At 36.6% G+C, this 16,695-nt stretch overlaps 1 protein-coding gene across 1 annotated transcript in view; it reads right to left on the reverse strand.

Annotated features, from left to right (window-relative positions):
• Positions 1-16,695, reverse strand: part of LOC106132258 (protein dachsous) — a 309,280-nt gene that overhangs the window by 75,820 nt on the left and 216,765 nt on the right. The window lies entirely within an intron of this gene.

Genomic DNA, 16,695 nt, shown 5'->3' on the forward strand with positions numbered 1-16,695 from the left:
GGGCTGAGCCAGTGCTGTATCGATTATCGATAGTCCCCGTTTACAGGTGCATCCCTATTGCTGGAGTTTACGGTTAAACGCCCATCACTTGGGTGGTTTTCATTTATTAACTGGGAGATATTTCGGTGTAATTTTTATTTATTGCTGTCAAAAAGATACAACGGTTATTGTAAATATGTAGTAGATTGATTAAAAATACCGATACCAAACTGAAAATTTGTATTTAAATGTTTTTGTTTACTAACGATTTAAGAGTACGAAACTTACATGTAATTTACATAAGATCTTTCCTGGAAAGAAAGAAACTCCTGCTAGTTTTCTTTAGTTCTACCTAACTTTTAAAGTATAACTTATTATACTCGAATATCATAGGAACTATACTGGATATTTTTTATTCAGAAAAAGTATGTATATAACATACAATTAAAAATAAACTTAACCTATTTAATTCTGCGGTTCGATCCTAAAAAACCTCGATAACTGAAAAAAACTTACCGTATAATACATATTTAACTTGACTTCAGGGAAATTTATGCTTTTACGATTATTTAAAATTAAAATACTGTAACCGTTACGTTAAAAATATTAATATAACCATCCTATTAATGTGTAAAAGCAATACGCATTGATAAATCAAAGCTAGCTAATAAGTGCGCATAAACACAAACGACAAACATCACCAATTGCCGTGTAAAATAGTAGAAATGTCATAACCGCTACGACATTTGCAAATACATCGGCCATAATTCATAGGAGGCATTGTTTAAGGCCGGTTACAAACGTCCGATTACAGATTAGGAGAATATTCTTAACGGTACGGTGTGAGTGCCGGCCCACACTGGCTTCTACGATAAAGTGCTAAGGCGGACTACGCACAACTAAATAATTTTCTGAAGAACATTAAATAACAAGTCTTCAAATCACTACATATGTAAAACGACGCCTCTTCCCTGTCAGACGCTATCAAACCTAGGAGGTTTAGGCCAAATGCGGCTTTTGAGTCTTATGATTCTGTCTACCTCGTGAGGGATTGAGACGTGTCATGCATGAATATGAATGATTCAAAAACGTTCTCATGTCCTAGTGTTGTCAGAAAACCGAAATAAGCTGTCATAAAACAAAGAATTCAAAACGAATCAGAGTTCAAACGCTGGCTTTGCGACTCGATACGTCAAACTATCTGACACCTAGGAAACTTCACACAATATAGCAATACCAACTAAAACCTATCAAGGAAATACTCAAAAGATTTTAGACCTTCACACCTCGGATTATGGACATGAATATTAGATAATAAGTTTTGACAGCGGTAAAAGTAAAATAGTTGATGGGAGATTGAAGGTTCTTACCGTTATAAGAGAGGTCGGTTAGGGCACTGCACTCGCATCCGAAAGCGAGCGTTATCGATAATGTGCACATCACTACGCGCCACGCGGGATCGGTACGCGTTGTTTTTAAAAATGGAATGCGGTTTTGAAATTGGAAAACGTGTTCGTTCAGAGATTTTAAAAGTAAAATTGAGGCTTTTGTTTTAGTGCTGGGGGCATATGAACTGTTGTATTTTTCAAATCGTTCTTATTTCTGATTTGTTGACGTGAAAAACTAGTCTTTATTTTCGAAAGAAGGTCAATTTCGATTCGATAAAAGTGTCTTTCATTAATGAAATTTATTTATTTGTAAATTTACGATGATCATTACAATAATGTGATGAAAAATTTATTATATTTTCTTTTGGTGGTGTGAATTATATTTTGGATATAGACTTATTGCATTTTCATTCTTATATTTAACAAGTTTAAGGTTCATTGTCTTTTATAGCAGTGTTGTTTTATAAGTATTCGATAGTAATCTGCGGTGAGGAACAACTTATTGAATAGCCGCGAATTGTTGCCGACTCATGCACAATTGCTTGGCTTATTGACACGGCGGGGTGGCCCATCAGTGATGTGCACATCGTTATCGATAATTCCTTGGTGGTTATTGCGAAAAGCTTAGATTTGTAGCACGAGTGACATTATTGCACATAATGATTAAAGTAAAAATGAAATTAGTTACATATTCATTTGGATTTTTAAAGAGGGAAGCAATTTAAATAGGAATGTGTGACGATTTAAATAGTAATGAGCAATTTAAATAGTAATGATCCGTGATCTTACAAATGTATAATTCTAAAATTGAATAAAAAATACAATGTTAAACCTCTCACTGCTTTGTGGAAGAACATCTTAAAATAAAATGAAAATATGGATTTTGAAGGCGAATAATTTTAGATAAATTTTGGATTAAATATAAAAATACGTAAATTGACAGAAATAAATCGTTTAGCAAACGAAAATTGAATTTTTAACGAACTCTTTTGTTTAAATTAGTTATGTCAATTCATTACTGTCTATGACAGAGTGTTATCAGAATAAAATTGTGGGCGTGGGGGGTCATTTACCTGCGTCGCCGATTCCCAAACTAATAAAGTTTTTGTGAATGACTAATTTTATTAATTAGTTAGAAGTTTGCTGTTCTTAAATTCCAGTCGTAAATTATAACTAACGGTGTTTTGCATTTTATTGTTTCTGTTTTAAGAACTCGAATTCCAATCGATCGCTTGATTTTTCTGAGTTTAAACTATTGATTACCTACGATCACATCTTTGAGTTATTTATAATATTAAGACGATTATAGGAATCGTTTATTAAAAAGATAAATATTTATGCCTTGGTATCATTAATGTACAAACACACATACATAAAGTCAAGTCTACATATTCCTAACGGCGGTAGACAGAGCCAGCAGTCTTGAAAAGACTGAAATGCCACCTTCAGCTGTTTGGCTTAATGATAAAATTGAGATTCAAATAGTGACAGGTTGCTAGCCCATCGCCTACAAGAGGAATCCTGTTGACAGTAAAACCTAGCTTACCTAAACTTGCACAGAGGACCCAGGTGGAATCCTGGTATGATGACTGTATGAGATATGTACACAAATACCATGTCTATCATAAATTCACCTAAACATACATTATATTCCCTAATGTATGTGACATTTGAATATTCTCCAAATTCCGTAGATTACTTTAATGGACTTTTTATCTGTTTCGTAAGCTTGAAATAATATTACGACATGAAAGCTTCATGCACTTCGAAAGTTCAGTCGTAATGATTATGGGGTTATAGAATTTTATTCATTTTTAAAGGCTTTAGGTAAGTTTTATGATAAGATTAGTTTTTTTTTCTTAAATTAATAGTTTCCACTAACGTTACATTTGTAAAGAAACATAAGCTAAGTTCATTTGTTTTCGGGAATTTCCACTTTTTCGGAAATAATTCAAACTCCAACAACAGTTTCAAAAGTACGTCAAAATGCTGTACAAAATTTGTTGGTAACTTAAATAACATTATATTTACATATAATCTTTCATCTTTAAAACAAAACAGAAATTGATGAAACAAAATCTTTTAAATATAAGAAAAATTACCATTGAAATAAATCAGTAATTAAATGAAATAAATGAAAAAACTACAAACACTAAAAATTCACAATTAATCAAAAGTTTGTTATAACTTTACATAAATTACGTCACTTTTTTAAATTATTTCAAAAAAGTTTCAAATCTCTAAATTCCCAATATATTATTATCTCTGGACTTTCATTCCCTAATCTCTCTCTGTTACAATTACGTTCTCCTTTCACCATGCCATCGCTTTAGTACATGGGCCAGCTTCTACACCACTCGGTATAAATCTTCAATACTAGTTGACGTCAGTTGATGATAGGTTAATCATAGCTCCCACTCAGATGAAGCCATGAAAAAAAAGCTGCTAAAAATAATCACTAATTTCTAAGGTTCACGTGAATTGATTTCTCTACAAATTCTGTCTGTTAACAAAGTAAATAAATTAATTCGATGTCAATATATATAAAAAAAACTAATCCAAACACGTTCTCAGAAACAGTAAAATAAATCCCATGACGGATTGAGATCACAAATATAGAAATGATTACGAGACGGCCAAATCAAAAACGTCGAAGCCAAAAAGCTAACTTAACTTAAAAATAATGACGACCAAGGTTACACTGTCGTAATACATTAATAATAGTTTTATACGTGGCCAAAATGACCCATAATCACATGGGATAGAAAATTGTTTTCGAAATGACGGCGGTAGTGAAAAAAAATTGATGGCGTTTCGCATTATGGTGGCTGGTTGATGACGCGAAAAAGTCAAAAGCGATTTTTGGTAACCACGTTGTTTTGTTTCTTTGATTAGCCCTGCAGGTCGTTGACGTTACAGATACTTTTTGTAAACATTCCTATGTATACTTTGAGACGCTTCGTGTTTATTGCACAAATTGTCGGTTGATTTTCGCAAAACATTCGGCGATTTGTGTGTGAGAGTCGGCGGTGATTTGCGGATTGCGTGAGAGTTGTTCGTTCTATTATTGTATAGTTTTGCTACTATTTTTTATAATATTAGATAACTTTGTCGTAATATTAATAATTCCTCAATCAAAGTTGACTTACGATATCTTTAGTAATCTATCGATCAAATTAAACATTTATTTATTCCCAATACTTACAAGAAATATTATAAAACCTTTTTTTTTTAAATAACAAATAAATATCTCTTCGGTTAATTCGCAAATTGATAACTTAACAAAACTTTTCAAAAGGTTAACTTGGTAACTTCGAGATTAATCGTTTTGATCCAGACTGTTCTCATTCTGACAGAGCGCCTACTGGGAGGGCGTTTCGACTTTTATCGACACAATTTATCGATAACTTTTTTTATTGTGTTACAACACTTTTATTGTGCTATAAATAGATGGACATTGGAATGCCAAATTGAAATTTTTGAAAGTCATGCTATTCTAAACTCTTATTATTACTTGGTATATATTCGGCGATTGTTATAGAAACAAAGAATATAAATAATTGTATTTAATATTATTAAGTTAAAATTTATAAAGGTCAAAAATTACAAAAGGTTTACATATACATAAATACTCAAAATTATTAAAATCAATTTTTTTGTTATTTGTAAATTTGTGAAAGTTTTATACTAAATTCATACCCCACATTGTAAATTCTACCCAACAATGTTTAATATAAATAAATTCTAAAAATTTTTATTCCTTTTTTTGTCGATATAATTTATCGATATTAACAAATTCGAAGCGCCTCACTAACTTGATAAATGAGTGGCCTAAAATTGCATGTCAAGAGTTAACCGCCTGTCCTGTTCAGTTTTACGTTTTAATACTTTTAATAAGGAAGCCCGCGGGACCTCCTTAACCCAATACTTCGGGCAAAAAATTCATGGTAATTTTCTGTTAACTAGAGGTAGTGAATACATAAAATCACGCCTTTTTCTCAGAATAGTAGCAGAGACTATATTTTTCCACTTGCCATGATCCCTACATACTTCTTTTGCTTCATCCACTTTCATAACTCTCTTCGTGTAAGCTTGCCAGTTTAGGGTACACTTGACCTGACCTTTCACCATCGCGTTCTCAATTTGATCAAGGTACGTTAGTCTAGGCATTAATAGTTAACTAGGTTGTATTTTAAATAAATATAGACATAGTAAATATGTATAGATTGCAGGCTATCCATTGGTATTTCATAAAACGTCTTGGAATTTCTTTAAAGCTATATATTTTTAAAACAGTATTTAATCAGTGTAATATGATTCGTATGTATTTATATACTGAATTATATTTATTTTTTTTATACAAGAGATGTGTATTTTTGAATATTTAAATTTGTTTTGTATTGAAAATAATATCGAACCGATTTATATGAAATCAGAAATATAGGCATAGGCTACATTGAGTGTTTTTTATGTCGTTTGTCAACAAACGTCTTTTTAAATTTTTTATGTATTTTGATTATAATAAAACTTTAAATCGGTCAAAATCCTGTTTGAACATAGCTCACACGGACAAATTCACATAACAGCTAGTGTACAAATGTTCCAGTAACTCAGATTAAAAATATTTTTAATTAAAAAAATCATTTTCACTGGAACCTTTTCAGTTAAATTTACGAGTAACTGACGACAGCATACTTCATTTGTTAATATACAAATAAGGCGTTCGTCGATGGAAAAGTATTTTCAATCAGACAATATCACGGGTGAGATCTAAAGTTAATAAAGGGTGCATTTAAGCGATTCTCAGAAGCATTTTGAGGAAGCATTCGCAATTTGCCGCCCTATGACGTGTTTTACATTGGTCGAGTAAAAAAAATTAGCACATAAGTTTCAAAGAATCAAAGCAAAATAATATTATAAATTTGAATGTGTGTTTGTTTGTCCGTATTTCACGTCAAAACCTCCAAACTGATCTTACGTTTACAATCAAAATAAAATATAATTCTTATTTATCAGTACTAAATTTAATGAATTATCTTCAATATTTTTAATCTCTTCTATGTTTAGATTCTGGAAGTTCCTTTTAATAAAGAAAGGATTACCTGAAATCCCTACGGGAACAGAGGGGATGAATACCCAATAAACATTATATTAATAAAATACAAAAATATTCCTTGTTCTTATTTGTAAAATGGATTTTACTTTTTAAAGATTAATGACAGCTTTATTTATGTAATTTACTGGACTCTCATTTTCACTCGACCACAGTAAACTTCACCCCAAGAACATAATACTTTCCGACGCAGGCAGCCGAGCGGCCGACGCGCGTTTAATTAAAAACGGTATTCGAAATTCAAAATAAAAATCTGTTCTGCGTGTGCAAGCTTTATTTGTAAACGCTAATTTCAAAACGGTTCTTGCGCAGATTAAAAAGGCAAAGGGCTTGTTGTTTAAAAAGGTCGAGTTTTTGGATTCAGTTTTCCTAATATTTCATACTAATAGTAAAAATGTGCAAATGTGTTTATATATGTCTTTGACATCAAAGCCTATATCTATCTGAATTTGACAAACTGAAGTACTGAGGATCCAGCAGAGCCGCGGGCGAAAACTAGTTCTTAAATAAAAATAACACGACTTTACCGAGGGGTAAAACATAGACCATTTTATTCCACTTGCCAAAATCTCTGCACATATTCAGATACATTCTTCACTCTTACGTTTCGTCTTCTTGGATTGAAGTGACGTTGCGACCTGGATTTAGTCCTGGTCGCATCCTCACTTCTCTGGAGAGAAGCCCAGGGTAAGCCCTTGACCATGGATCCTGGATTGGGTGAGTCAGGTTTTTACACGAAGCGTCTCCCGTCTGACCTCAGCGACCTTTGCAGGGGAACCTAACCCGTATTGGATCATATGGCTACACATCCCATTGCCTGAATGTGCAGGTTTCCTCACGATGTTTTCCCTCACCGTAAGAGCATCGGTTTATATTCGAACTAATGTACATTACCTACTTTAAAATAGTCATTTATACATATATGGCCACATTGGGATTCGAACCGGTGACTTTATGCGCAACACGCGATTGAACCGGAAATCTTACCGATTCGAACACCGACGCTCTCACTCTTACCTTTGTCTAATACAGTAAGTGTTATATGGTTATTTTCACGAATTAATAGTAAATGCACTTTTAGTCTAAAGCTAGTGTATATTCTTCGTTTCAGCGTAGCCTTGGCAAGCCACACTTATTATACCACATTTATCAGAAATACACTATGATGGTAGAGGGAACATACATATTTTTAATATAACTATTTCTAACAGACTCTATTTCTCGTAGCTCAGCCGATAGAGGATCTTGCATACATTTTGCGAGACTCAAGTATCTAAGTACGAACTGGGGAACATATTGGTTTTCGTTTTTTCGACTCCCGCGCAAACGTTTTGGCCTTTTTTCGTCACGACTTCGACTTTGTATGCTAATGTCAGATAAAATACAATCGGGCTCACAAGTGTTTGGACGTTTTGTGAGTTAAGACTATAAGTGTTAATAAACTTGGTAAATTATATTAAATATTCGTGTCGAAAATTATTTTTGGCTTGTTAGCTACCTTTTTACTTTTATTTTAAATCATGTATATCTGTAATTTGATAATTAATTATTTTATAATTAATTAAAAAAAACATAATTTCACTTCTTTAGGTATTTGAATCTAAAAACATACTTCATTTTTACAATATTTGTTACTATATTTCTTAAAAATAAAAATAAATGTTTAACTTTTCTGCGCACATGTACCTCGTCTCGTTTTGTTCTCTATTTGAAAAAGTATAGACACGTTTCATAATGTAGTGAAGTGTGACCACAACATGATCCATAGACAAATTATATAAACTTATTTTGTTTTTAGTCATTTCAAGTTGGTCGCTTGCCGAAAACGAAAAAGAAGAAGTCATTTCAATCTACCTACTCTATTGGGGATTGTGATGTTGTGATTGGTTAATAAAGTACCAAGGAGTGGGGAGTGTCGGCCATTACCGATATACGACGGTGCGGGCAGTCGCTTGTCACCTTTGGTGTGTATAATAATTGTTAGCGACACATTAAATTTAACATAGCGCACACTCAATAAACATTGTCATATTGTAGCACACTCATTAAGTATTGTATTGTATAGAACAAAAGAAGCGAGATCAAACAATACCCCCACTACGACGGTCAATTGCATTAGATAGTACACTAGAAAGCGAATGAGCACTTTAGAGGCATATTTTAGATATTGTTATTATTATTTATGAAACCTTATTGATAAACGATAACGCAGACCGTCATAGATAAGTGATAACGCTATTTTTATAAAAGTCAAGGACACAAGGTCAATAATTGGATTATGTTTTTTGATGTTAACAAATGTAAGTAAATTTCTCGAAAAGTTTATTGTTTATAGAAACGAAAGTATTGTAATAAGAAAGTATGATATATGTATTTTTGTATAACTTAGAATTTATTAGAATCTTATATTGTATATTCGAGAAATATTCAAAAGTTGACAAGAAATTTTGATGAAAGCATAGGTTGAAGACAAACTTTTGTTAAAATCTCTTTGAGAAAGAAATTGTCATATGTGAAAATTATTTTATATGATGAGAATTTTGTTACTTTATTTGGAAAATGGAAATTGTTATGTTTTATTCATGTAAAATTGAGAAAAGTAAATAAATATCACCTAAGCGAAGCTATGCACAACACCAGAAATCGTCACGAAATTTGAGGTTCGCGTTAAGGTATTACTCCGACTTACAATAGTAAAATCGGCGGCAGAGGGCGTCGTAGTGCAATTGTTCCAGTTTAAAGTGAAAAATCAAGAAAAAGAAGACCTCAAGAAAGAAAAAGTCCTCAAGAAGAAGAAGTCTTCAAGAAATTAAGTCGGAATAATACCTCTTAGTGTAATAGTTTAATAGTGTTAGGAAATTAGTATAAGGTGTTGTGCGTGGTTAGTGGACGGACAAATTGTGTGTATTGTTTTCGTTTTTTAATTCTTCAATTAGTTTAGTGGATTCTAATAAGACTTGAACATAGTGAGTAGGTATTCCAATTAGTGATAGTGCTATTGGATTTCAGTGACTGAACCGTGAGTAATTCAGACTTTATTAAGTGACATAGACTTTAATTAGAGAGAGAGACTCGATATTTAGTGATCATATAGTGAATAGACACTCAGTGAATAAGGTCAATGACCCCACGTATAGTAGTTTATTAACAATCAAGTGAAATTAGACATAGGCTTTTGGAAGAGGTTGATGACCCCATTTCTACACAACCTACCATCCGAGGATTCTTTGTTGGCCTCACTGCCGCGTCCGCAGCCGTTGACGTCATATACCAGCGGGGGGGGGCGGACTTCTACTGGAGCGGAATTCGGGACTCCCTATAAGTGAAGGGGAGGCTAGGGGAGGCAGGTACCTAGTCAGGGTTATACTGTCACCTCGACCCGCAACAAAGGCGTGGTCCTTCGAGCCGGATCTTCAATATCTTTCAAAATGCCAGTAACGAGAAGCCAGAAAGGCAAAATGGAACCATTACGTCCACCTACTACAACAAGTGAGGAAACAGGCACAACACATAGAACTCCTACAAGTCGAGGAACTACAAGTGGAACTGAGGACTCCACAAACACAAGCATGCAAACTGGAACGCGAGAACAAGCACTACCGGGAAGCACGATGACATTAGTTCCAATGGAACCGAGAGATAGCGAGCCTACGCAGACAACGCGCTCCCCATCTAGGAGCAAGAGAGCAGGAACAAGCAAGTCAGTGAAAACAAGAAGGAAACTTCAATTGGAAAAAGAAATTGCGGAACTCAAATTAGAACAAATAAAAGCTGAAACCGCGAAAAGGGAAGCAGAGGCGAAACTTCTTGAGGAAGAATCTGATTCCGACCTAGAGGAACCAGAGGACAGGGCGGATCGTGTACGAAGTTGGATGGCTGGCACACAAGACAACGCGTCATGTATGGAAGTTCCATTCAACAGAAATGAGGATCTACCAATGAACAACCTCGCTTCAGCTATAGCAGCGGCATTCGAAAAAGCTACTTCGAAACACAAACCGTTGCCACCGAAGTACATGTTTGAGTTACCAACATTTAATGGAGATAGTGCAGAATGGCTAGCTTTCCTAACAGTATACACCGAAACATCTACTATGTTTTCGGCAGTTCAGAATATGGCTCGACTAAGAAAAAGCATCGTGGGACAAGCAAGAGAAGCAGTGAAAAATATATTGTATTCGGATTCTCAACCCAACGACGTCATGGAAGCATTAAGGAGAAGATTCGGTAGAGCGGACTTATTAGTCACAGCCGAATTAGATAAATTAAGGGCGCTTCCTCGTGTAAGTGAAAATGTACAAGAACTTAGTGCATTCTCATGTAAAGTCAACAACAGTGTGACAAGTATCAAAGGGTTAAAGAAAAACAAGTACCTACACTCACCGGAAATAGTGAAACAAATCACAGAAAAATTACCAGCGTTTATTCAATTTAGATGGTGCGATTATATCGCACAATACGACGAGGATGAACCTGATCTCGAAATATTAGCTAACTTCCTGAACAAAGAAGCCGATAGAAGTGTTGTGCTGCTATCAAACGAAAAGAAGAAAGTGATACAACCAAAGAGGCAGTCAGCACACGTAGCAGTTGAACAACCCATGAGAAGGGGAATTCAATGTATTCAATGTAAAGGAGATCACTATTTTTCGGAATGCAAAGAATTGAAAAACGCAAGTATCGACGAAAGGTGGGAAATGGTAAAAAAGTTAAAAGTTTGCTTCAATTGCCTAAGAGGACGACATCGAAAAGATGATTGCAGGTCTAGACCCTGCCGACAATGTAAGAGATTACACCATGCGCTTCTTCATAAGGAATATAAGAAAGAAAAGAGTACATATGAAAAGAAGAAAGAAGAAGCTAGTGTTACTGGAACTGTCAACACTTTGAAAACACCACAAGCGCTATTGAAAATAATGCCCGTACTGCTATACGGGCCAACGAAATCTGTGAAAGTTTTAGCACTTCTGGATGAAGGTTCGACAGTCACATTGCTGGACGAAGCTACAGCAAAAGAAATAGGAGCAACAGGACCGAAAGAAATCCTTGCTCTAGAAACAGTTGGTGGAAATACAATAAGAAACACGGATTCTGAAAGAATCAATTTGAAGATTAAAGGCGTCCACCAACGGAAGAAAATGAACATAAATAACGTGAGAACAATTAAAGAAATCCAGTTGTCACCGCAAACAGTGGATAGGGCGAGATTGGAAGCCTGTCCACACCTGAAGCCTCTTATCGACAAAATATGTTACGAAGACACGCCTCCGAAAATGTTAATAGGTCAGGACAATTGGGAACTGATCGTATCGAGACACACTAGGAAACGCAAGAAGGACGAACCCGTTGCTTCATTCACGAAGCTGGGATGGGTATTACACGGTTGCGATGGTGGGATAACGAAACAAGTACAGTTTATGAGATGTGCGCATCTGAAAAGTCAAGACGACAATTTGGATGCCATAATTAAAGAACACTTCGCAATAGAAGCACTAGGTGTCACTGAAAGGAAGCCATCGTCTGACATTGAAGAGAGAGCAACAAAGAAATTGGAAGAAGTCGTGCGAAAAGTTGCTGTCGATAAATACGAAGCGGGATTAATCTGGAAAGCGGAAGACGAAACTCTTCCAGACAATCGATCAACTGCGGAAAGCAGAATGAGAAACTTGGAGAAAAAGTTGGATAAAGATTCTGAACTGAAAGCCGACTATGAGAAACAGATACAACATTTGTTGGATTCAGACTACGCAGAAGAAGCTCCGAATCAAAGTAAATCCACGAGATTGTGGTACTTACCGCACTTCGCCGTCACTCACCCAACGAAAAAGAAAAGGAGAATAGTGTTCGATGCAGCAGCAAGATCCAATGGGAAGTGTCTGAACGACGCGCTCTTATCTGGACCGGATCTGCTACAATCGTTATGGGGTGTGTTAATACGCTTTCGTCAAGGTCCTATAGCAGTCGTAGCTGACATTAAAGAGATGTTCCTGCAAATCCTCATGAGAGAAGACGACAGAGATAGTTTGCGATTCTTATGGAGAGGAGACGACAGGACAGGACCAATGAAGGAGTATCGTCTTAAAACTGTGATATTCGGAGCGGCCTCATCACCCAGTACAGCAATATTTGTGAAAAACAAAAACGCGAAAGACAACGGACAAGGGCACCATGAGGCCATCAAAGCGATAGAAAAGAATCATTACATGGACGATTATCTACAAAGTTTTTGGGAAGAAGAACATGCGGTAGAAGTCGCCACGACAGTCGACGAAATACATAAGAAAGCAAGTTTCCATTTAAGAGGATGGGCATCCAACCGTCCTAACGTATTGAAAAGGATCAACGGAGACAATAGCTTGGAAAAGGAATTAGGACTTGGTCAGCAAGAAGAGAAAACGCTCGGAATGAAATGGAAAGTGCAAGAAGACTGCTTTTCATTTCGAGTAGCAATGAGAAACGTACCAAGGGAAATTTTACGAGGAGAAAAGACCCCTACGAAAAGACAAGTGGTCAGCGCAATCATGTCAACATTTGATCCCTTGGGATTAATAGCTCCAGTTCTTATTCAAGGTAAGAAACTAATGCAGAATATCTGGAGAAGCGGAGTTGGATGGGACACCGAAATTTTGGCATCAGAGGAAGACGAATGGCGTAAATACTTACAACATATGAAGACAATAGAAGAGCTCACAATACCACGATGCATCTCTCCTCACCACACCGAGGGAGAGCTACACGTCTTCACGGATGCAAGCGAAACGTCCTATGCAGCCTCAGCATATTGGAAAACGATAGAAGAAGATGCGAAAACCTCGTTGATCGCAGCAAAGAACAGGGTAACTCCTCTAAAACCGATATCCGTTCCAAGACTGGAACTTCAAGCAGCATTGTTAGGTTGCAGACTAGCGCGCGCAATTGAAAAAGAAATGGATCTGACGGTAGTAAAAAAGACTTTTTGGACAGACTCAACGACGGTTCTTTCATGGATCAAATCAGACCCGAGGACATTTAAGACGTTCGTGGCACATCGCTTGGCCGAAATCGAAGAACTTTCGAAACCACAAGATTGGAGATGGGTACCGACAAACCAAAACCCGGCTGACGATGCAACCAGGGATGTGCCCGAAAACTTCAACGAAAGACACAGATGGTTTGAAGGGCCTGAATTCTTAAAACAATCTGAGGAACATTGGCCGAAGCCGAAAGAAATCAAGAGAGAACCGCACGAAGAGGACAAGAAGATTGAAAAAGTAGCAACAACGAGACAGAAAGAGTTTTCTACGCCAGATCCGAAAAGATTTTCAAGTTGGAATAGACTCCTAAGGTCCACGGCAAGAGTGGTTCAGTTCATTGAAATATTAAGAAATAATAAGCATGAAAAAGAGAAAGTCAACGCGACTAAGAAAGATGAACCATGGAGGAAGAACAGGAAAAGGAAGAAGACTCCAATTGTTCTAAAAAAGATTTCAAAAGAGCAACAAAAACTCTTTATTCCGTTGGAAACGCATCAGTTAGCGAAAGCAGAGGCACTATTGATGCGACGAAGTCAAGAAGAGAGTTTCAAAGCCGAAATAGATACGTTGAGAAAAGGTCAACATTTAACGAAAAGTCAGAAGCTGCATAATTTAGATATAGTCGAAATCGACGGAATACTTCGATTGAAAGGAAGAATTAACGCCGTCGAAGGAACACAACAAGAAAAGAACCCGATAGTATTAGATAAACGTGATTGGATAACACGACTGCTTATCCAACATTACCACAATGTGTTCCATCACGGAAACCACGCTACTGTCATCAACGAATTAAGACAAAGATACTGGATAGTGGGAATAAGAGCAGCAGTACGATCAATCGCGCACCTCTGTCAATGGTGCAAAGTAAGAAAGTCCATGCCGACGACGATACCGATGGGAGATCTGCCTCCAGAAAGACTGTCTCACAACAGTCACCCGTTCACTTGCACAGCTGTAGATTACTTCGGACCGATGACCATTACCATTGGGAGAAGACATGAAAAACGATGGGGCGCACTGTTCACCTGTCTCACAACCAGAGCAGTGCACGTAGAGTTGGCTACATCGCTGTCAACCGACTCCATGATCATGGCCCTGAGAAGATTCGCCGCGAGAAGAGGTATGCCAAAAGTAATCTATAGTGACAATGGTACTAATTTTGTGGGTGCCAACAGAGAGCTGAAGGAAGCTGTAGAAGCATTGAAGAAAGAAGAGGTAGAGGCAGCCGCGGACAACATTGGCGTCAGGTGGAAATTCATACCGCCTGGTGCTCCGAACATGGGAGGAGCGTGGGAGAGACTGGTACGGTCCGTTAAGACTTCACTGACGGCCGTGCTCAAAGAGAAGAATCCTTCAGAAGAGACGCTACACACTCTTCTGCTTGAGGTCGAGCACATTATCAACTCTCGACCTCTCACCGAACTGGAAGACTGCACCAATCCAGAGTCACTCACGCCCAACCACTTCCTCATTGGGCGATCCTGCGGCGCGCCTAGGCTGGGCGCGTTCTCCGATTCCGATCTTGTCGGAAAACCTTCGTGGAAGACTTCGCAGCGGCTAGCGGACCACTTCTGGTCTCGCTGGCTGAAAGAATATCTTCCTGGCTTGCTGCCACGGAGGAACGTCGGCCAGCCAACCCGAGACATCCGATGTGGGGACATCGTAGCAGTCCTGGATCCTGCCTTACCGCGAGGCACGTGGCCTCGCGGGAGGGTAGTGCGCACGCTGCCGGGCCCCGACGACCGGACCAGAGTCGTTGATGTGGCTACCGGTGGTGGCATTCTGCGACGGCCAGCTTCGAAGCTAGTAGTGATAGTGCCAGTGAATAGTGAAAACAAAGCAGAGCAAAAGTGAAATTTAGTGAAAGTAAAAGTTAAATAAAAGTGCATGGACATTATAGCAAAGATGTAATAGCATAAGTAGAATAAGAAACGTTTGATGTCGCTTCAAGAGTTTGTGCGCAGCACGAGGGAGAGTTTGTTAGCGACACATTAAATTTAACATAGCGCACACTCAATAAACATTGTCATATTGTAGCACACTCATTAAGTATTGTATTGTATAGAACAAAAGAAGCGAGATCAAACAATACCCCCACTACGACGGTCAATTGCATTAGATAGTACACTAGAAAGCGAATGAGCACTTTAGAGGCATATTTTAGATATTGTTATTATTATTTATGAAACCTTATTGATAAACGATAACGCAGACCGTCATAGATAAGTGATAACGCTATTTTTATAAAAGTCAAGGACACAAGGTCAATAATTGGATTATGTTTTTTGATGTTAACAAATGTAAGTAAATTTCTCGAAAAGTTTATTGTTTATAGAAACGAAAGTATTGTAATAAGAAAGTATGATATATGTATTTTTGTATAACTTAGAATTTATTAGAATCTTATATTGTATATTCGAGAAATATTCAAAAGTTGACAAGAAATTTTGATGAAAGCATAGGTTGAAGACAAACTTTTGTTAAAATCTCTTTGAGAAAGAAATTGTCATATGTGAAAATTATTTTATATGATGAGAATTTTGTTACTTTATTTGGAAAATGGAAATTGTTATGTTTTATTCATGTAAAATTGAGAAAAGTAAATAAATATCACCTAAGCGAAGCTATGCACAACACCAGAAATCGTCACGAAATTTGAGGTTCGCGTTAAGGTATTACTCCGACTTACAATAGTAAAATCGGCGGCAGAGGGCGTCGTAGTGCAATTGTTCCAGTTTAAAGTGAAAAATCAAGAAAAAGAAGACCTCAAGAAAGAAAAAGTCCTCAAGAAGAAGAAGTCTTCAAGAAATTAAGTCGGAATAATACCTCTTAGTGTAATAGTTTAATAGTGTTAGGAAATTAGTATAAGGTGTTGTGCGTGGTTAGTGGACGGACAAATTGTGTGTATTGTTTTCGTTTTTTAATTCTTCAATTAGTTTAGTGGATTCTAATAAGACTTGAACATAGTGAGTAGGTATTCCAATTAGTGATAGTGCTATTGGATTTCAGTGACTGAACCGTGAGTAATTCAGACTTTATTAAGTGACATAGACTTTAATTAGAGAGAGAGACTCGATATTTAGTGATCATATAGTGAATAGACACTCAGTGAATAAGGTCAATTTTTCTTGTTTTGTGTGTTTGTTATTTATATTTATTTATTTATTTATGACCCCATTTCTACACAACCTACCATCCG

Source organism: Amyelois transitella, chromosome 14 (genome assembly GCF_032362555.1).
Source record: "Amyelois transitella isolate CPQ chromosome 14, ilAmyTran1.1, whole genome shotgun sequence".
Classification (NCBI taxonomy): domain Eukaryota; kingdom Metazoa; phylum Arthropoda; class Insecta; order Lepidoptera; family Pyralidae; genus Amyelois; species Amyelois transitella.